General features: G+C 40.0%; 1 protein-coding gene across 1 annotated transcript in view; it reads left to right on the forward strand.

Moving 5' to 3' along the window:
• Positions 1 to 6448: 6448 nt before the first annotated feature.
• Btbd3 (BTB domain containing 3) overlaps positions 6449 to 21580 on the forward strand; it is a 30661-nt gene continuing 15529 nt past the window's right edge. Inside the window, exon 1 of the mRNA XM_037205254.1 lies at positions 6449 to 6633. The gene's annotated coding sequence lies outside the window, so the exon portion shown is untranslated. The remainder of the gene's footprint in view (positions 6634 to 21580) is intronic.

The following is a 21580-nucleotide window of genomic DNA, read 5'->3' on the forward strand; positions in this document are numbered from 1 at the left end:
CCAATTTGAGTGACAAATCTTTACAATGTACAAGAGGATTATTCCACAGCAGGTTAATTTTTTAAAGGAACTGTAGCTCAATATATAACCTTTTCATTTTATCATTGCTCATACAAAGTAATTCACAAGAATTTAATTTTCATGATTATACTAAATTTAATATTTTAAATATGACACTGACACAAAGTAGCTTGGTTCAGCTTTCTATTGCTGTGAAGAGACACCATGGCAACTCTTATAAAGGAAAGCATTTAACTGAGGCTGGCTTACAGTTCAGAGATTTAGTTCATTGTCATCATGACAGCACATAGGCAGACATGGTGCTGGAGAAGGAGTTGAGAGCTCTACATCTGGATTTGCAGGCGGCAAGAAGAGAGGGTGACACTAGGCCTGACCAGCTTCTGAAAGCTCAAAGCCCAATCTCTCAGTGACATACTTCCTCCAATGAGGCCACATCTCCAACGAGGCCACACCTCCAATAATGCTACTCCTTTCAAACCACCACACGAATTTTAAGTGAAATTTGAGATACAGAAATAATTAAGACATACAAAAATCATCTTGTTGCTTTTGGGGTATTTTGTTTGTTTTGTTTTTTTTGGGGGGGGGTTGTTTTTCATTTTTTTGAGATGAAGGTTCTGCTATGTAGTTAAGTCTGGATCCTCTTTTCTCAGCCTCCCAAGTGGTGGGATTATAGGCATGTGTCCCCAATCCTGGTGTCACCTTGTTAAAATACTGCTTCAGTCACATTTATTTGTCAGTAGGATAAAATATTAAAAGAAAAGAGGAAGACTGAATTTGTAATTAATTATTACTACCATGTTAAATTCTTACCTTTCATTAAATTTTAATCATTTCAAGATCAAATACTCTCACATGAAGTAGCCTCTATAGTATCATTGTCTGCTAAGTGAAAAGACATTTTACTGTAATATGGACCTAGAAAATATATTATTTTAATAGAATTAAAATAAAGAAAGGCTGCATGGGAAAGAGATGCATTGGGAGCTAGCACATTGTCTAACTTTGTAAGATGCCATTCCAAAATTAAAAATCTTTGAAAAACTCTGGCTTAAAAATCTCCATTCATCTATCTATCTATCTGTCCAGTCATATCACTTCCTGTTTTAACCTTCCTGGTGCAAGGATTAAAGATGTGTGATCCTAAGTGCTGGAATTAAAGGTGTGTGCCACCACTACCTGGCTGTTTCTCTTTTAGATTGGAGTAATCTCGTGTAGCCCACTGTGGCCTTGAACTCACAGATATCCAGGTGGATTTCTTCTCTGCTTCCTGAGTGCTAGGATTAAAGATGTGTACCACCACTGCCTGACCTCTATGACTAACTCTGTGGCTGGCTCTGTCCTCTGATCTTCAGGCAAGCTTTATTTCTTAGATTACAAATATATCACCACATATTTTAATTTAAATTCTCCTTTAAATAAAATAACCAAGACAATGAAAAAAGATAAGAAAGAGTTTTAGGCCTAAAGGAACTGTACTTCTGGCATCTGAGAATCCAAGGATCAGTGGAATGAGAATGTTAAGTTATCTAATACTTACTAACCTCAAATGAAACCTATTTAAATGTTCTGTCATACCTCATTGGCTTTTACCAAACCAAAATGGAAAGTTAGGAACCATGGTGAGGCCACCATAAGGAAAGAAAGCCGCTGGCATTAACTATCTGATGAAGTATAATTGGCCAAATCATTCATTTCCTCTTAAGGTGCCTGTCACATTCTTCTAAATTATAGTCAGGATTCTTTTTCTTGGATGATTTAATAAATTCCCTCAAGAGCAAGGCATTGCCTGGAATAACATATTGTGATATTTGTAGAATAAATGGAATATTTTAATCATTTTTGCATACTCCCCTCAGCTATTGGGTTCTCCAATAAAAGAAAGGAATCAAGAAAAAATGCTAATATAGACTGAAAGCCGCAGCATGCAGCCACTCTGGGAGGTTTGGATTTTTGTCAAAAGTAAGATCCTAGATTCCTCACATCCTAGCAGCAAAGAGAATAAATAGAACCAGAACAGAAATTAGAATAAAATGTGCAGATGTGGTCTTGTATGTCTGCCTTTGTAAGTTTGGTATTTTAGCATACACCTATTATCTATTCCAAATTAGTTTCTATTTAAGACATTTATTTATAAATAACTAAAATATATACATGTGCCACCTTTTCTGTGTTGTAGCTATGGACAACAATTTTTTTCCTTTTACCTCAAAAATCTGGTTTTTACATATTTATTACCCAGTGAACTGAGAAAAGTGCTTTCAAGGCACAAATATCACCCCTCCCTCTTTTTATTTTGCCTTTGGTATTCATTCACAGGTGATAATATTTGACATTTATGCAGTTTCTATTATGTATTGGAGTTTTTCATACTTGAATTAGATTTTTTTGAAAGTAGCAAGTTAAAGATTATGTTGGGTTTTCCAATTGAGAATTAATTTACATTATATTCACAAATTTACAAGGTGTAGTAGTCAGAGTTGTCCCAAGAAACAAAACCAATAGGATGAATATTTTATTTATAAACAAAAATTACATATATATAAGTCAAAGCACAAAACTTCAAATAAATGTAAAAGAATCCATTGGCTCTTGTTAGTGGTCCATGTACTGAGATGTATCTAGTCTATGAAAGAGAAGGTTGCTTCTATGAGTTAAACAAGGAGGGCAAGTTTTACAGACAGAATAAATCGAGGAAAGAAGGGCCAAGGAACAAATATAGGCTTAGTTGTTTTAAAGGTACTTTCACTATGATTATATATATGTATATATATATTGGTTTGAAAGAAAATGGCCCCCAAAGGGACTGGCCTTTATAAGGAGGTATGGCCTTGTTGGAGTAGGTGTGGTCTTGTCGGAGGAAGTATGTCCCTGTGGAGGCCTGTTTTGAGGTCTCGTATATGCTCAAGTCATGTCCAGTGTCTCATACTACTTCTTGTTGCCTGCATATCAACATGTAGCAGCTCCTTCTCCAGCACCATGTCTGCCTGCATGCCACCTTGTTCCCTGCCATGATAATAATGGACTAAACCTCTGAAAGTTTAAGTGGCTACCTGTAGCTGATTGGTTTCCTGTGTCCACCTGGCTCCCGCATCCTCATAGTCCCACAGCTGCTCAGACCCAAATGAACACACAGAGGCTTATATTAATTATGAACTGTATGGCCTATTGGCTCAGGCTTTTTGCTAGCTAGACCTTACATCTTAAATTAACCCATTTCTATAAATCTATACTTTGCCACATGGCTCATGGCTTACCAGTATCTTTATATCTTGCTTCTCATGGCAGTGGTTGGCAGCATCCTAAATCAGTCTTCTGCTTCTCAGAATTCTCCTTGTCTGTTTTTCCTGCCTGGCTACTGGCCAATCAGCTTTTTATTTATCAACCAATCAGAGCAACATGTTCACAGCATACAGAATATCCCACAGCAGCCACCTCAGTTAAATGCTTTCCTTTATAAGAGTTGCCATGGTCATGCATCTCTTCACAGCAATAAAACCCTAACTAAGATAACATATAATATTATTACACAGTTTTGTTAGGATTTGGCCATTATTTTTATCCCTGTTTCTCAAAAGATGTGATCTTTCATTTAAAGAACTCTATCTACTTTTGATTTAGTGATGTGGAATTCCTTTTTTTTTTTTATGAATGACTCAACTTTGAATTTCCTGTTTTTCTTTAATGTATATGTATTCATCAATGTTACCTATGCAGCATATATATGTGCATGCTAAATAATGCACATGTATACACACATACATATACTGAAGAGTATGATACAGAACAAAAGGAGAAAGAGAGAGAGAGAGGGATACTAAGCAGGGTTGTGGTGTCAGTCTGGAAGGTTGAAGAACTTGGAAAGAGTTGCCTGAGGCAGACTGATGGCAAAATTCTTTTTACTTATAAGAACTCAGACTACTTGCATTTATGTTTTCAGCTGATTGGGTAAGACTCATCAACAGTGCAAAGTGCTCTTCTCAGAGCTACAGATGTGTTAATGACATCTCAAACATACCTTACCTGAACCATCTAGAATAAAAATCACCAACTAGAAATTATGCCAAGAAAGTTCACCTTAAAACTAACCACTTTCCAGGTAAATATTATGATTCTGTATCACAGATGGGCATGGTAAGGCTCAGAAACATGAATTGGGGCACTAGCAGGTTATTTATTATGGAACATGTTTATTGTATCTAAGGGGTTTTGATTTGGAAAGCCAAAGTGTTTTTCTCATATACATCATTTTTTCATATTAATATTTTTTCAAACACACAGAAACACATTCTCACAGGGTCAAATCTATACTAAAATAAGCATTTAGTGTCTATGGCTGTATGTTTTATTGGTGTTTTTGTCTACTGATGAACTTTTACCAAGGATGATGGTCTAATGCCATGAGGAATATGCCTGCTATGATAAACATCTTTGTACTCCAAAGGAGTATTGAGCAAAGCTGGTAGATATTCTTTCTCTTACAATCTCTGGAATTTCTCCATTCATTCTTTACATTCTTTCTATTTATTTTTAATCCTATATTAATTATACATAATAATAGGCATGATATTTTCATATGCATACATAATGCCTTTTGATTATATTTGCAACCAAAACCCTTTCTTGGTTAAATGCATCTTCCATTGCATGCCTTTTTTCTTCTGATCTCTGCAGTTTAGTTAGTTGTTCACAGGAGTATAGGTGGAGGATTATTTATTGGAACAACCTTGTACCGGTGACTAGATTGCTGAAGGAAAGGTCTCCCCACTTCCTACCAACCATAATTGCATTCAAAACCTCAGGGAGGAGTAAGCCCTGTTGAGCCCTTTCCTGCTCTAAGACAGAAAGTTGATGGCCCCAATCTTGAGCAGGCCTTGTGCTGGTAATCATAGCAACTAGCAGTTCAAGAATGCAAGACTATGCCACATGGTGAAGGAAGGGTTCCACAAATAATTTACTCCTTCCTCTTCCTCTTATATTCTTTCTGGCTTTACTTCACAATGTTCCCCGAGTCCTGTAGGGGATGACAGATGTTCCATTTAGAGCTCAGCTTTCAACAGTTATTCTCAATGCTTTAAACAGACGAGTCTCTGCAGTAATTGCTACTCACTGAGCAAAACGAACCCTTTTGACCAAAGCTGACAACAGCACTCATCTAGGGACATAAAGAAAAAATATTTAGAAAGCAACTTGACAGGTACATCATATCCAGTTAGCAAAATGACAGCTGTAGCTAGTCACTAGGGCTCATGACCTTCTAGACACAGGTTTATGACTAAGTCTATAGTGCCAGATGAAGATTTCTTCCTAGGAAGCAAGCCTCAAATTTAAAAAAAAAAAAAAAAAAAAAAGGTTGGTTATGCCCATAACAGATTTGCCATTATTGCACCAGTAAGCTCCTCTTGCCTGGGCAATTAGTAATGTAGCATGCAGGGTCCACAATTAAGACTGTTGATAACAGTTCTCCCCCAGCAGCCTAAACAGCACCTTCTGGTATTGCGCAACTTGATTTCTCTATGTTTTACAACCAAAGCAGGTGTGGTTTCTTTAGCAATAGTGTCCCTATTGAGAAAGCAACAGCAACAGCAATAGTCTGTATTGCTTTGTGGGCCACAGGGACCTCTCTGACCAGTATGCCATGGCCGTTGGCTCATCCCAAACTCTCTTAATGTTCTTGGGGACTCCACTACTTCTTTTATAGCAGATAGCTAAGCATTTCAGACGTTGTGCCTCAAAAGGCCAATGTGGGATTTCCCTTTCTCCCATTTTAAGCACTTCCCATTTATTCACTAAATAGAGCTCTATCTAATCTTGGGGAAAGCATGAAAGATTATTTCCAGATGAGTTTCAACTACATTTCCAGCTGCCGTTTTAAACCTCCACGCAGCAGCCAGGATATTCTTGCCTCTGAGCATTCAAGAGCTCATAGAATCCCTGAGAGCTTTGCTCTTGTGTTTTTCTTCCCCAACAGGTGAATTTGTCTTCTGACTTCTGCTCTGCCTGTTTTTCCATTTCTCAACTAAGCTTTCATTACCACTCCAGCCATTCTTCTTTCCTCTGTCACTGAAGAGTGTAATTCATGTTTGCTCTTTCAAATGCAGAATGATCTCTTATTTATGCATTCCTCTATCAGTCCAAAGGGAGTTCCAAAATCAAAGGCAAAATGTCTACTACCTCAGAAGACTGCTCTGTATGTAGTCTGCAACATAGATGCTCAATAAATGTTTAATATCTGATGTAATGCGTGAACTAGAGAAGAAAGCCGGGGTTTCTGGGACAAGGACACAGAGGCTCACAGTTATACCCTACTCCTGGAGTTCCTCTTCAGTCTTCCTACCCTAACGTCCAGAATCCCCGCCCACTCCTCACGGGCCTTGGGAAGGGGAGGGCTCTGCGCATGCCCCGTATCCAGGGCAGCCTCCGGGAGCGCCTCCCGGCCCCTCCTGGCGCTCGGGCGTGCGTTCACGGTCCCGGGGAGCGTGCCCTGCGTGCGGGTGCTCGCCTAGCCCGCCGGGCTCTGGATCCTTGAGTGCCCAGGCCGGGCCTGCGGAGCGGGCACCTGGTCGTAGCCGCGAGCGGCGGTAGCGTCGGAAGCCACGTAAAACGCGGACGGTGAGTGCAGGCGAGTGGCGGTGGCTGCGCGCGTGCGCGGCGTGGGCCCAGGCTGGGACTCGAGCCCGGAGGCGGGAGTGGCCGAGCTGGGGGCGCGGGCGGTGGCGGGCGCAGGGTGGGGGGGCGCGAGCTCACGGAACTCACGGAGCTTTGGGGCGGGGTGCATGGCCGAGGGCCAGGACCAGGGCGGCGGAGGCGACCCCGCTGAGGGCGAGGCGAGCCGGGCCGCGACCGGGCAGACGCCGTGGGCCACAAGACCTCGGTGGGGGCGGAGGTCCGGGACAGGGTGGCGGCCACCTTGCACAGTGCAGGGCCGAGTCTGCTCTGAGCGTACCAAGAGCACCGAGGGGCCCGAGCAAACTTCCCCCAAGAAACTTATTGGGGCGTGGCCGACGGGTCCCGGACTAGGGATTCTGGGGACCCACGCCTTGCCTTTTCGCCTTGGTCCCCTCAGGTGTGTCTTCGAAGGGGGTCCTGTTGCTGCTGCAGTGCGTCCTCCAAGTTTCGAGTGCCTTGCAGGGCCCATTTGCTCTAACGTAGATGTTGAAGTTTGGTGGCTTGGTTGTTTGCTGTCTTGGGAAGAAAAGACTGTTACTGCCTTTATCTCAAATAAAGTATTGCTAGGGTGTGCTGCCTATTCTGTGTGTCAAGCAATCTATTGTTCCATGTGCCGGTTCAGAAGACTAGCTAATTCTTCTTATTCTTCTTTTTTTTTTTTTTTAAAGAAGGCCAATGGTATAATTAGGCGTTTTCTTTTTGAAATACTCCCGCCACCGTGGTAACTCCTGCTCTAGGACAGTTCTCAAACTTGTCTGTGCGGGAGATTGGCTGGCGAGTTTTAAAACTCTCCCGTGCTCTCGTTGCACTCTAGACAAATTCAAACACAAGACATTTGTTTGTAAAAGGTCCGCATGTAATTCTAAGAGCTGTAGAATTCAGAGACACTCGGATAAGAGAAGGTCAAGACTAGTTTTAGAAAGTAGTAGCATTCGGTTTGTACTTGCTGGGCTGAAACTCTAGTTTATTCTTCCTTGTCCGGAACACACAACAGTGGTTTGTTTCCCCAGTGCAAAGTGGGGAAAGCGTCCCTAACGGTCAGACTTGAGCTAGACTTTATGACTCTGGTGTTTTGAATTCCTGTTGGAACTCCTCGTGCACCCCTTTGGCTCCTTGTTACAGCCGTGAGTGAGTCTGTCTCATTTTAACCGTTCCTCCCAGCCCTCTCCCAGGGCCCCATATTTAATGTACCTCAGTGTCTGGGAGAATATCCCTTGGGCTTACTGGTGTGTTGAACCTAAAGGGTTACTGTGGGTTCCCATAGCAATGGGTCCCCCAGGGGAAGTGGGCGGGACCTCTTACCATGGGGTCTAAACAGGACTCCTCCGAAGGAAGATTTTAATTTACTTTTGTCAGTTCTTTGACCTCAGTACAGGTGCAGGTTATTCTATTCTAGGCTTTCATTCTAGGGTAATTACTGATTGGCATAGAAGGATACTTCTTAGGGCTACGTGCTGGTCGCTCAGTACTCTAGCCCTCACTCACCCCTTCTCCAAATCCTCCTCTGCCCACACTTGATTTGTTTAGCAAAGTTCCATGTTCCTGACTTTTCCCCTTCCACACACACACAAATCTGTGAATTGTAAACCATGTTTTTTTTTTTTTAACTAGGACAGTTAATGTTTAGCAGTTTATAAACATAAAATATCCTACAGCCATGCAAAGCAAAAAGGAAACAGAAAAAAAGAAAAATAAATCAACATATTGTGAGAGGAAAAAATGCCGCTGTCAGCGTTTTAAGTTGTTTGATTCCTAGAAGGTTATTTTCCCAGACTAATTTCAAAAACTCAAACCCCTTGAGTAATGTCATCCTTTAGAAATGACAAAGGGAGAGACACAGAACTCCTTCCTTCTCCAACATTCAAAGGTCAATTAAAAAACAAACAAACAAAAAGCCTTGTGAATACAGCAGGACAGAAATATGCTGCTTATGCTCTCCAGACTTGGTGTTTTGAAATCTTTTAAGCTTCATGCTAAGTAATGAGTGTAGTGGATCCCAGTGTGTCATTAGGCTTGCAATGATTCTGTGCATGGATTGGGCATCTTCTCTTGTTTCTGGGTGCAAATTCAGCTTCTGGTAACTTGCCTTCAACCAAATTCTGCAAATTCACCATTGAACTGTGAGAAGGAGTGATGATGGGAATCTGTAATCTGGACCTGAGAACCTCAGGTGCTAAAATAAGAGGGTTTTTTTTTTTTTGTTTGTTTGTTTTCTTTTTTCCCATCACACCTTTTTTTCATCACACAGTGAAAACTACCACCCTAAGTTCAGTCTAGTTGTCCAGTAAAAGATCCTTGAGGATGGGTATTCATATACTGTAATTGATAGATCCTTTTGAAAAGTTTTTTGCAGCTATAGCTGAGAATTTCTGTTGTTCCCAGGGCTTTTTAAGCATCTTAAAGCAAACAACAGCATTTACCTTTATTTCAGACTTCTGGGGATTACTGCAACAAATATAAGGAAATTAAAATCATAGTCACATCCCCGGGCGGTCACCATCTGTTAATTGCTTTTTTCTTCCATTTGGCTTTTTGTGTTTCCCTGCAGAAACAAAGTTGGCTTTTCAGTGTTTCTGTTTGTCTGTGGAAATGGTCTTACTACATAGCCCAGGCCTGCCTTGGACTCATTGTGTATTTCAACCATCCTCCTGCCTCAGCTTCCTGAGTACTGAGATTATAGGCATGCACCATCATACCTGGCTTAAGTACTTTTAAATAGAACCTTTTAATTAGCATTATATCTCAAATGTCTCCTCTGCCATTAAATCATTTTAAAATAAGATTTTTATGATGGATACGCCCATTTGCTTGAGTTTTTTTATTTGTTTTTAAATACTAAACTCCATTTTCACCATTGAGAATATGCTGTTAGATTCTCAGGTTGCAAAGCCTAGATTGCCCTTGCTAGGTGGCCTTAATTAGTGTTTAAATCTGCTTTCTTGGGATAAGGATAACTGTATTGTAGAGCTGCGGGGAGATGGAATGAACCAAATAGAAGAAGGCCAGCAGGGTGGCAGAGGTCGAGGGCTCAGTGCAGTCCTGGGAAACAGGCACAGCGGAGGTCCATGCCCTGTCTGAGAAAGTCTTAGTGGCTGTGATAGCTTGGGCTAGATTTACACCCAGGAAACAGGTGCACTCTTCAATGGTTGCTGAGGCTTGTTAGCTTGTTCCTTCTTTACCCACTCTGTGGTCAGGTGTTCCAGCACTCCAGTGTTTAATCCTCCCTGGTTTTTTGTAAAGCTTTATTAAGTTGTAATATTGAAAATAGTAACTTATTGCTGTGGGAGTTGTCCATGCTAGTACCATTTGTACTTTACTTTTAAATGATAATTTTCTTAAAAGTAAGTTAAATATATGTTTTTAAAAAATACTGTGAGACTTTCATATATGGTTTTTAAATTGTTTTTTTGTTTTGGTTTTGGATTTTTGAAGTCGAGTTGGTATTTATTAAAAATTGCATATGTATTTTCAGAACGAGGTTTAAGAGGAGAGGTGCTCAAGATGGAAAGGTTTATTTGGAAGTGTAAATGTGAACTCCTCACAGAGGCATCCCTTTGTTACTCATTAGTAATTTTTGCTACAGTGTTTTCCCGACAACAAAATACTTCCATTTTTTTTTTAAAAAAGCACATGTAACCCATTTTACTATATATTATAATGTACTGCACATTATTTTCACAATTTTATATTTCCATGTTCTTAAGGCCAGTTGTCTCGCTTGTCTTTTATGGTTGATTTTTTTTTCCTTATAAACAGTTACGTTTGACAGGCCCAGCGGTGATGTACATAAAACAAAAATGTTGAAGATTGAATGTTAGCCCTTCTTTATCTACACACCAATCCTAAAGCTTAATGCCACAGTCTTAGATTTAGAAGACATAGAAAAGTGATAGGTCAAGTCACATGATTTAAGAAATTGTTTTATTTACCTGTCCTTTCAGATAAAGATGTTAGATTTAAGTTAATCTGTACAAAGTTTTAAATGTCTCCCACATGTGTAATATCGATGGCCTCTTATCTCAGTCCCCTAGTCTGTCTCCCATGTGGTAACTGATGAAAATGAGGACATGACTGCTCCTAGGTGTCCTTGAGAAGGGTTTTTGTAGATGTGAGGGAGAGCACAGCCAGGGACATCAGGAAGGGTCCACACTGAACTAGGCCATGAGAGGAGTGGGAGGGGAGAGTGAGAGAGGAAGAGAACAGAGAAGACCAGAAAAGCACATGGAGACCAAGAGTGTCAAGAAACGGTGTGGCTAAGATGGTTGTGGCCATATAGGGATCAGAGCTGGGGGAGTTGCCACAGTACTGAGTGAGACTTGTCCTGGGTCTCTTTGGGACCTAGCAGTAACCAGTGGGGGCTATTGTTGTTCTACTGTGGATTTCACTGACTACTTGTCAGGGTTTCTTCTTGGACTGGCGAAAATGGTCTTTCAATGTCCTCCACTGAGGGAGGGTCCGGAATTCACGGAGGAGTTTGACTGGGTCTCATCATACTCTTTGTGTAGTTACTTTAACTTATGTGTTTGGTTTACTTGTCCAAGAGCACGTCTTCAGTCTCCCTGGGTTCTGGAACTGTCAGTGTCATACAGTAAGAAGGTGGAGAGGGCATCTAGGGAGTTCAGGGTTTCTCAATCAGTCTTCAACTTTTTGTCAGAGTGAGTCACAGCACTTCTTGATGTTCCTCATTGCTGGTCCTTCTCAGGTTGGCTAACATGCTTGGTTGCCCTGTCTCCATCTGCCTTCCACTGTGTTGATTTCGTTTTTGGTCTCTGCTACAGCCATTTTAAGTCTGTGGGTCTCTGTGCCATGTAGAAAGGTCTCTCTACTGTTACTTTAGTGGAATACATGGAGAGTTTGTGATTGGATATTAAAGACTGTGAACATGAATCTTTAGAATCACTGCTGCATTTGGTAAGCACTACTCTCTTGTAGGGTGGTCAGTGTTCCTGTTGGGAGAGAGGAAATGTTCTTCAGATCTCCTGTCTGGCTCAGCAGCACTCATTTCCTTCAGCAAGGCCCTAACTTTGTCTGCTGGGGTTCTTCCTGTGGATTTATGTTTTCGTTGCTTTTGTACTTTGTTTATCAGATTGACTTGCCAAGCTGAGGGATGGTGGTTTTGTGTATTTTATGACTGCCTCTTACTCTAAGAGCATTGCAACTTACTGTCTTTGTTTTCCTACTTACATAAGCATTTGCAGATAATGACACTTATATTTACTTCCTTATAGTAATTACATTTTAAATTTTGGCTTTATGGCAAGTTGCACTAGAGTTAGCCTTTGCAATCATGTAAAATGCTTCTGGAACATTATCGATAAGAGTGTTACTGTAAAAACCTGTGTTTTATTTTGATAGACAAAAGAGGAGTACAGATTTCTTTTGGTTTGTCATGGTCTCATGTCAGGACAAGGGAGGTTTATCCTTTCATTTACATATAAGACTTTTTAATATTTTAGCGGATAATATTTGAATGTTAGCAAATGGGCATTTGCATCTGTCACTTACCACTGGTCTCAAAGTAGCAAACTGATGTGAGTGTCAGTTACCAGTTTGAATCAGGCCTGTCTTTGGATAATTCTTCAGAAGGTTAAATTCACCATAAGACTGAACTATACAATTTTCAATCACAGTCCTGATTTCTTTGATATGGGATATGATTCAGTCACTTGGGGTTATTTGGAAGAAAATACTCCTGGTTAGTAAATTCTCACCTTATCTATTGACAGCTTTTGAAACAATTGACCATTTCTTCTTGAGTCAGTTCTGTAGTTGATTTTTGTAGTTACTCCACATCTTCATTTCCTCCTATACCATTGGTCTTTTGGATTTTCTCATTCAGATTTTTAATGTATGCTATTTTTTTCCTAACCTACTACTTTGGAATGGGCTGAGGCTTGCTTCCTACCATCCTCAATGCAAATACTCATAATGTTTTAATACATTACAGTGCACCTCTATGCAATTTCCAAATGCATGTTGTTACCTGCTCAGACAGCTCCAAGACTTTTCCACTTAATTGCCTTAAATAAGACAGTCTTAGCAAGTTCAATGTTAGAAAATCTTTCTCTATAAACCTGTTCTATCTTCATCTCACTTCCTTTCCGGGTCTATTCATTCTAAAACCATTGGATGTTATCGTGAGTTTTCTTTCCTACCCCATTCTGAGGTATCTGCTGCTACTGTCTTCAAGATTATGTTCAGAATTCTGCCGTTAACCAAAACCAGAATGGAGCTCCTTTTCTCCCCTCTCCTATCAGCATTTTTTATCTCTCCTATCAACTCTTTTTTAAATTTTATTTTATTTAATTAACATTTTTTCATTTATTTTACATAGCCACCACAGTTTCTCCTCCCTCTTCTTCAGCTGTCTCCCCCCCACACTCCCATCTACCCCTTTCCCCTTCCATTCCCCCTCTGTCTTCACTCAGAAAGGGGCAGGCCTCCCATGCACTTGAACAAAGTATGGCACATCAAGTTGAGGCTGGACCAAGCTCCTCCCCCTGCATCAAGGCTGGGTGAGATAATCCAGCATAGGGAACAGGCTCCCAAAGCCAGCTAAGTGCCAGAGAGACAGGTCCTGATTTCACTGCTAGGAGAAGCCTTACAAACAGCCCAGGCTACACAGCTGTCACACACATGCAGAGGGCTCTTGCTGGTACTATTGCAGTGGCCTTCCAAGGTAAAACGTAGTCCCCTTTTGTTAACTTGTCTTTATGAACGTAACTACCAGAAGGATTTCTTCTGTCCTCTCTGCCCCCTCACCTCCTCTACTTTTCCTCTTTGGTGAAGGTTGTACACAGAGCTTTGCACATGCTAGGAAAATGTTCCACCTCTGATCACAACCTGCACCCCAAAATGATCTTTTACAAATTTGAATCAGCCTAGGCGTAAAAATCTCCAGAGGCCTCTGTGTCACATAGGCCAGATTCTCTTATGATTGACATTGCTTTCACAACCCGGTTCCCACTGACTCTGACCTCTTCTTCCGTTTCTCCTCTCACACTGTCCACTCCAGCTGTTCAGCCTTCTCTTCTAACCCTTGAACACAGTAGGCACATTCCTTTCCCTCTGCCTGTAATACTCTGCACACCCTTGTCCAGAGGTTCCCAGAGACTAGGGCCTTGGCTGTCTGCCTTACTTTAGTCACCCTGGTTGTCATTTTAGTTTGCTTAGATTGTACCTCAGTTTGGGTTCTCCAAATCTATGACTGTCATAAAAACTCGCCCTCTTTCCTTTTTATATGACAAGACAGTGTCCTCTGACCTTCACATTCATACTGTGAAACACACACACACACACACACACACACACACACACACGCGCGCGCGCGCACACTCACACACATACTAAATTAAATGTCATATAGATTTTAAATCATGATGTGGTGCTCTCTAGACATACATGAATCCAGTAGCTGTTATATAAATCCAAAGTTAAAGATTTTTTTTTCTATTCTTTATTTTTTTTCTCAAGACGTATTTAATTCCTTATATGTATGAAGGCTTAATTTTTCTATGGATTTTATAGGTAAGAGTAATCCGCATATTCAATTAGATAGCATAAATATTTTAGCCATGATTTTTATGTACAGAAATAGCATGCTAGAGCAACATTGTTTTGATGAATTTGCCTTGTCTTTGAAACTCTGACTACATCTACATTTTGTTATTAGGAAACCTTAATATGGTTACAACTCATTTTATATTGAGTTCTCAGTAGTCAGTACTGTTGGCCAAAACAGACAGGAAAGATCTCTCTGATGATGACTCATGTTTCCTGTAGGTTCAGCCATTAATGGGTCGTCCAGTTGGAAAATAGTCCTTGTTGTTCCAGGTCTATATTCTGTTAAGGGTCTCCTGCAGGTAATTGCTGCCCTTGTGAGCAGTTGTATTTATGTATTTTTTTGTACGGGGTGTGTGGGGGTGTGTGTGGGTGTGTGAGTGAGGGGGGGTTGAACAGTCTCCTGCTTGCTGTGCAAGCACTCTGCTACTGAGCACTCTTTCCAGCTTGGTGCACATTGTTGGCATTACTGTTTTTTATCTACTTATTTATTTTATTATTTTGTCTGTTTTGAATTGCCACCTCATTTCTCTGCATCTGCTGTTTTTGGTTTTTATAAGTAATGTTCTCGTTCATTAGCGAGGGACTACTTTGGCCCTTGGCTGCTATTATATTTTAAACTCTGCCATAGAGAAGGGCATTGATGCCAACCACTACCTATTTTTCAAGTTTGTTAGTGGAAAATATAAGCAATTTAAAGTCAAGATACATTTAATGTGACTTGGGATGATCTACATGCCCAATAGAAATCCATTAAGTTCTTAATTGGGAATACAGTGGACAACTCTCCCCAAAGCTTACTGTCAACATTAGAAATGCTGACAAGTTTCCCAGAAGCACCTTTAAAGAAGGGAGGTTCTCTGCTGGCAGCTGGCTGCATCTCATACAGGGTCCTTCCCAGTTTCCTGCCCTGTCTCTGCAGACTGGGAATTGTGCACAATGCCTCCTCTTTCACTCACCCTCTCTGGTAGCTTAGGGCTGTAAGACCCCTGAGTGCCTGAAGCTGGAGAGTGTGTTGGAAAGTGGACTGTTCTGAACGTGGCCAGCAAGGCACCCTCACAGTTCTTCCAGATGACATCCACAGATAATTAATAAATGTTTATAGCTCCTTTACTTGAATAGAAGTTCCAGTTAATTTACTACTTACCATTCAGTAAGTGTTTCTGTGGGATCCGTTCTTGTATCCCTGAAGTTTTTAGCTCTTTTCTTTTACGGTGTCATGAAAATCCCCCTGCAGCTTGCATCAGCCCTGAGCTCCCATTAGCAAGTGGCTCAGGCTGGCTCTACCTGACTATGTGAAAGGGTCATTTTTTTTTTTTAATTGCCATGTAGAGTTCCAAAAAGTGTTGGTGAACTTTTGTACCTGTGTCATACTAAGTTATTGGATTTTCTTGTACTTCGGATGAATCTTTTATCAGTGTACGGTTTTGTTGATAGATATCCCTTTTTTAACCTGTGCATTGTGGTTAGAAAACACTGATTCACTGACTCATGTAAATCTTTTAGATGTTGACACTTTTTATTACAACTTTCAAGAAATTGTATAATACTACAGCTGCTTTCATTGTAATAGTGTTAAGTGCTGGGAAGTTTTCAGACTCTTGGTGCCATAATCGTGGTTTCCAAAATTCTGATTTTTGCCCAGAGGCTTGAATTTTACCATCAACAATAAATATTGTCAGTTGTTTTTTTTGTTTTGTTTTTTTTTTTGTTTTGTTTTTCCTTTGCAATGCCAGGTTTATTTCTTTTGAGAAATTATCTAGGAGTCTTGATAAGCACACCTTGCTTATTCCCAAGTGACAGTGGCTAGCAGATGCTGTAGGTTTGACTTACACAAGTTTCACAAATGCTTCACTCAAGGTTACCATTCTGGTTCACTTTCATCAGCAGTGCCTTGTGCAGGCTTTAAGAGCGTTGGATTTATTACATGGACCGTTTTTACCAGGGCTTCTCTCGTGTTTCCCCATGAAACGTTACTTTGATGATAGCTAAGGAAAGTAGAGTTGTGCTAATCTTCATTCATGCAGACTGTTCACCAATTGCCCAAATACCCCATTATTGGTGGCTGGGGAGAATGGGGGAGGTAAAGTGATTTACTATGCCCTTCTTCAGTATATCTACCCATTTTCATTTTAGGGTCCACTGGGGTGACCTTCCACAGGCTTTGCATGATAGTGAAAAGAGTCAGGCTGTAGACCAGTTCTCTCCTTTGGAGTTCCCTGTCCTTTCTTTCTGTGACAGATAGTTCTCCTGTGGAGACTTTCAGTTCTGCATCACTACTACCAGATGTTGCTCTGGGACTCTGCTGCTGGTGGCCACTTCCGACACTTTCCTAAGCAGTGCAGCCCACAAGTCTTTAAGATACTCTGTACTTTTAATAAAACAGGTGTATTTAGAATATATTTACCTTCTATCACCTCCCAGGAATATATTTTTATAGTCAGGAGAACTCTCTGTTGGAAAATTGAAATAGCATTACATTTCTTTTTTTGCCATACTAAAGTTCCTATTACCCCAGTATTGTGAGGGAATGTGTAGACTGCAGCTGAGCTACATGCTCGTCTGCCTTCTCTTCCTTTCAGACCCCCTATTGCTTGATACCCGTGCTTAGAGCAAGACCCAGATGGAAGCACTGTCCTTTTCGGCTTGTGTTAGGAGATCATCTGAGATGAGATACTGTGAGGGTGCTTGTTTGCTGCGGAGGCCGGAGTTTTTGGACTGCCCTATTCACACAGACTATTTTATTGCTTTGTTTGAAGATTTGTTTGAAGATTGGGTGTGTCTAATGTAGTGGAAATTCATCCATTCAGTGTTAAATACAGATGAAACACATTTCAGAGCCACAAAAAGTCTTTTTAATTATCATTTTTTTGGATTATTCATATTATTGCTTTCCTCCTTTCATGTGAATCACAGAATTTATCATCCTTTCCAGTTCATTAAATCACTAAAATTCTCTACTGGTACTATAAATAAATATAGTCGACCATGAATTGGGTTTGACTGAAAGCAGCTTGTCCCAGTAAACGATCTTGCCCCTGGTTAACTCACATTTCTCTGTGAATGTCTACAGTGCATTAAATGTTGGGCTTCCAATGAACCAAAGTCTTACTTTAAGCGCATGTTGGGGCTTGCATTAGGTTGAGCTTTATTATTTTCAGTTGCATTAGCTACAAGCTGAATGTAGTATTATAAGCTGCATTTGTGCTTGGACATGTTTGGGAGAGCCTCGGGATACATTTAATAGCTCTCTGTTCTTTGCCACTGTGCCTAGTTTAAGCTAGCAACACAGACAGTTGGAAACACTTAGACCGAAGTCTGAGGCCATTTTACCACAAGATCAGTTGCACTGCACAATTTAATAGAGAGTGCTAATTGACTTGGACATGTTAGGCATGAACTTTGCTCTTATGTAACCAGAGAATGTCAGGTGTGTAGGTGTGGCCTCTTAGCTCTAGATAGAGATGTGAGCTGCAGCCCTAGAGAATGAATTCTCTAATCTCAGGAGGGGAAATACTAAGGAGACCTGGACTTGAGATATCCTCTGGACTGCAAGGTGAGAAGGATGGGGTAAGCCTCTGATCTGTTCATAGAAAAATAGGGCTAGCTATGAGGATGACAGGATGCAGCAGTCATTTGTACTGTGAAGAAGGAAAGAACAAGTCAAAGGAGTTATAATGAGTGAGTCAGAGTTGGGTCATAGAGATCCAGAACACACTGCAAGTCATGCGGCTTTTTCCTGATTGCAAGAAGCAGGATATGGTTTCCTTTGCCTGGGTAGATGCTTGCTGTGTTCTCCTGGTGTGCAGGAGAGTCCATTCTCACTATATCTTTTTATGAAGACTATCTCAGTGAAGCTGAGATTTGGCCACCTGCCATTTAATAAACATCTCTTTTTGTCTCCATTGTTGATGTTATTTTAAATTTTACCAGAGGATATTAGTGTAAGCAAATAGTGAATCCTTAGTAGTTCCATGTTGTGCCTACACCTGCCTGAGCAAAGAGAGCTAGCTGACTTAGATAGAAATTTTGTTCTGTCTTTAGAGCCTAAGCTTGACTTTGGTCTCATTCCAGTTGTCACTACACTGACATGGATCTCCTATGAGACCATGCAGCTGTAAACTATGGTAAAATGTTTCTCCATGTGTTAATAAGAAAAATTAGGAGTTGCCCTTTTTGAAGATGTACGTTAACTTTAGTGGCAGTTAAGGGCCACAGTACATGCTTCTGCCTGAGGGTTGTGTGATGTAGATTGGGGAAACCCAGACTTAAGAACAGGTTCTTGACCTTTTAAAGTGAGACATATTTTAAGAGCAATTAGATTATTTTATCTTTAGCTCTGCGTAGTACAAGCACTGACCCACTTAAATAGTATCCTTATCACAAAAAACAAAACTTACTGAGTATATTATTAGAATTGAACTTTTGTTCCAAATACCTTATTTTCTTGTTCTAATGTATGAAATCGAGTTAAGTATAGAAGAAACTCCTCAGCAGTTAACAACAGCGAGTGAGTTGGGAGCTGCGAAGGGATGCTTTACCAGTGCCGCCTTATTTCCCGTGGCAAATGCAGGGTCTCTGAATGTTTCTTGGTGATGATGTCATTAAGGTTACACAAACATTTACAGTACACTGTCCCTTCATAACATACCTTTAACAACACACCTAAGGAATTGCACACTTTAAAGGTAATTAAAAAACTGTCAGAGCAGGGGAGATGCCTTAGCAGTTAGGTGAGGTCATTGCTTTTGCAGCTCCCTGCAACCACATGGCAACTTAGAACTAGCTGTGACTTCAGTTCCAGAAGATCCCGTGCCACCTTCTAGAGTCTGTAGGTACCTGCATGTGTGTGGTACACGTAAACTCATACAGGGGTATGTGCCATGCACACATACACACACAGATCTTAAAAGTAATTAAAACTATTGTAAGCCACTTTTAATTTGAACTTAGAAGAGATTTTACTTTGAGCTTTTGCTGGAAGTTGGTTACTACAGTATCCCCATCATAGGCTTCTTTTGGTAATGCATACATACATCTTCTTTATTTCATTTGAATGTGTGTATTTCAGCGAAGGTATGGTAGAACCATGTTCTGGGTGCAAGCCTCAGATCCTACTACACAGAAGACTGAGGCAAGAGGATTGCTCTGAATTTGAGGCCAACCAGAACTGTAGAGCAAGACCCTGTTCATTTAAAAACAAAAACACCCCCCCAAGAAAAAACAATAACAATAACAGGAAAGAAAAAAAGCAAAGGCTGTGGAGGTACTTTTTCATCTCTGTTACTGTTGTTTTTTAGTCATGATTCCTAGACTTTCCTGAGTAACTGACCTCTCCGTTTTGTATCATTATCATTTACCAGAAATGATATTTTATTCTGATCGTATATATTGTAAAAATGAAGGGAGAAACATCAGTAAGTACTAGTTAATTGACACCATGTGGATGTGTGTACAGTGGTGATCCAAACACAGAATTTTGACCAGTCCTTTCTATGTGGTTTGCCAAAAATTAAAAATTAAAAGGTCTTCCTGGCATTGCTTCAAATACTGTAAAGTTTAAGATAATTTTTATTGATCAGGTGTATTTGAGTGACGAGAGAGGGTAAATTGAAGGGCTAGAATGCCTCTTATTTCTGTGCTTTAAGTGAGTAGTGGAACAGCACACATTCGGGTAGCTTTGTTTTTAGGATTCTCCTGTTTTTAGGAGTTTTTCACTAAAAGTGAAATTTGTCTGACAGATTTGGAATCCCACTATTAATCAAGACTAGCACAAAACAAATATCCAGTGGTTCAAGAATCATCTGGATTCCTTGTTACCATCCCATGTGCTCATTGGAGCAGGGTGACTTTCCCAATGCAGTCAGAGGTTCTTTGTTTAGGTTGTGAGTGACGTGGGCTTCAGTCACGATCGAATCTGGTTGTGATGTTCTTGGTGATTCTCCTCTTAATACAGGGTGGAGAATAAATCAGCCAAAGTAAACAACCGTCTTTGTGATATAGTTGCTTGGTTTTTTTTTTTTTTTAATTGACCAAAACACATTATTTTCCTTCTCTGTCATCTAAATTTTCCTTCTCTGTCATCTAAAGCAAACAGGTGACCCAGAAAAGGCCACAGCAATGGTTGTGTGGAATTTTTCCATTGTGACCATTCCCAGTAGAGTTAGAGTTTCCTATTGGATCAGAGATTTTCAAAGAGATCTCAGGCCCTGGAATTTCTTTGGATAAATTGTTTTCAAGTACGTAGTAAGAGTCGTATGGGGGAGGAGTGTATGGTCATTATAATGTTTCTCACTTTTAAATTAACTTGTTAATACAGAGTCTATTTATCTGAATATATACAGCATCTTTTAAGGACTCATTTCACCCCCAGTTTTTACTTTATACAGTTGTTAATCTTCAATTGATAAATATCTCTAGCAGTTACTACCCAGTGAGTCATTGGTTTCTACTAACTTCTTACATGCAGGGATGCTTTACCATTCCTGGCGATGGAAGTTCTCACTTCAGGATTCCATCTACATTTTCCACTATATCAGTGGTTGTCATAGTAGCAGTCTCAATTGAGAGTTGTGATTATATACTTTATCAAATGCCTGCATGATGAAAGCGCAATTATTCTAATGCAGGTCAGCCAGAATTCTAAGCCCTTATCCTGTCTGTTTAAGGGCATAGTTAAGCAACCTAGAGAAAAGATTACTTTCTTTCTGTCGAGTTGTATAAATGTTATGTTATTTCACTGACTTCAGGGTACCATGAGTTACAAGATATGTTATTATTTGATCTAGTCTAAGAAAAAAGACCTAGTGGTTATAATCATTAGATGCTGTCTTATAATCATTAGAATCTAGATTAAAGTATATATATGTTTGTGGAAAAATTTCGCATAACATTGCACATATATTTACACATAATTTTATTGTAATAAATAAGCAAAAAGGAAACTATAGTAAGTAAATAATTTCTGCCATATACTTTTTACTATGTGCATATCAGTCTATATTTATCTATCTATCTATCTATCTATCCATATATATATATGCACATGTCTTTATAGGTGCCTGTAGATGCCAGAAAGGGGTATCAGATCCCTTGGAACCACTCTAAAGTGTGTCCTGGGAATCAAATCTAGTTGTCTTCAAGAGTACTAAGTGCTCTTAGCTACTAAGCCATTTCTCAATAAGTTGGTTTTTTTTTTTTTTTTTTAATTCTAGAAATCTAGAGAGGAAGTTATCTATATAAGATCATTTAGGGTATGTAAAGCTTGGTGATAGATTACCTTTCTATCGAAATTTTTTTTTTTTTTTTTTTTTTTTTTTTTCGAGAAGGT

The sequence above is a fragment of the Peromyscus leucopus genome, chromosome 4 (genome assembly GCF_004664715.2).
Source record: "Peromyscus leucopus breed LL Stock chromosome 4, UCI_PerLeu_2.1, whole genome shotgun sequence".
In the NCBI taxonomy this organism is placed as follows: domain Eukaryota; kingdom Metazoa; phylum Chordata; class Mammalia; order Rodentia; family Cricetidae; genus Peromyscus; species Peromyscus leucopus.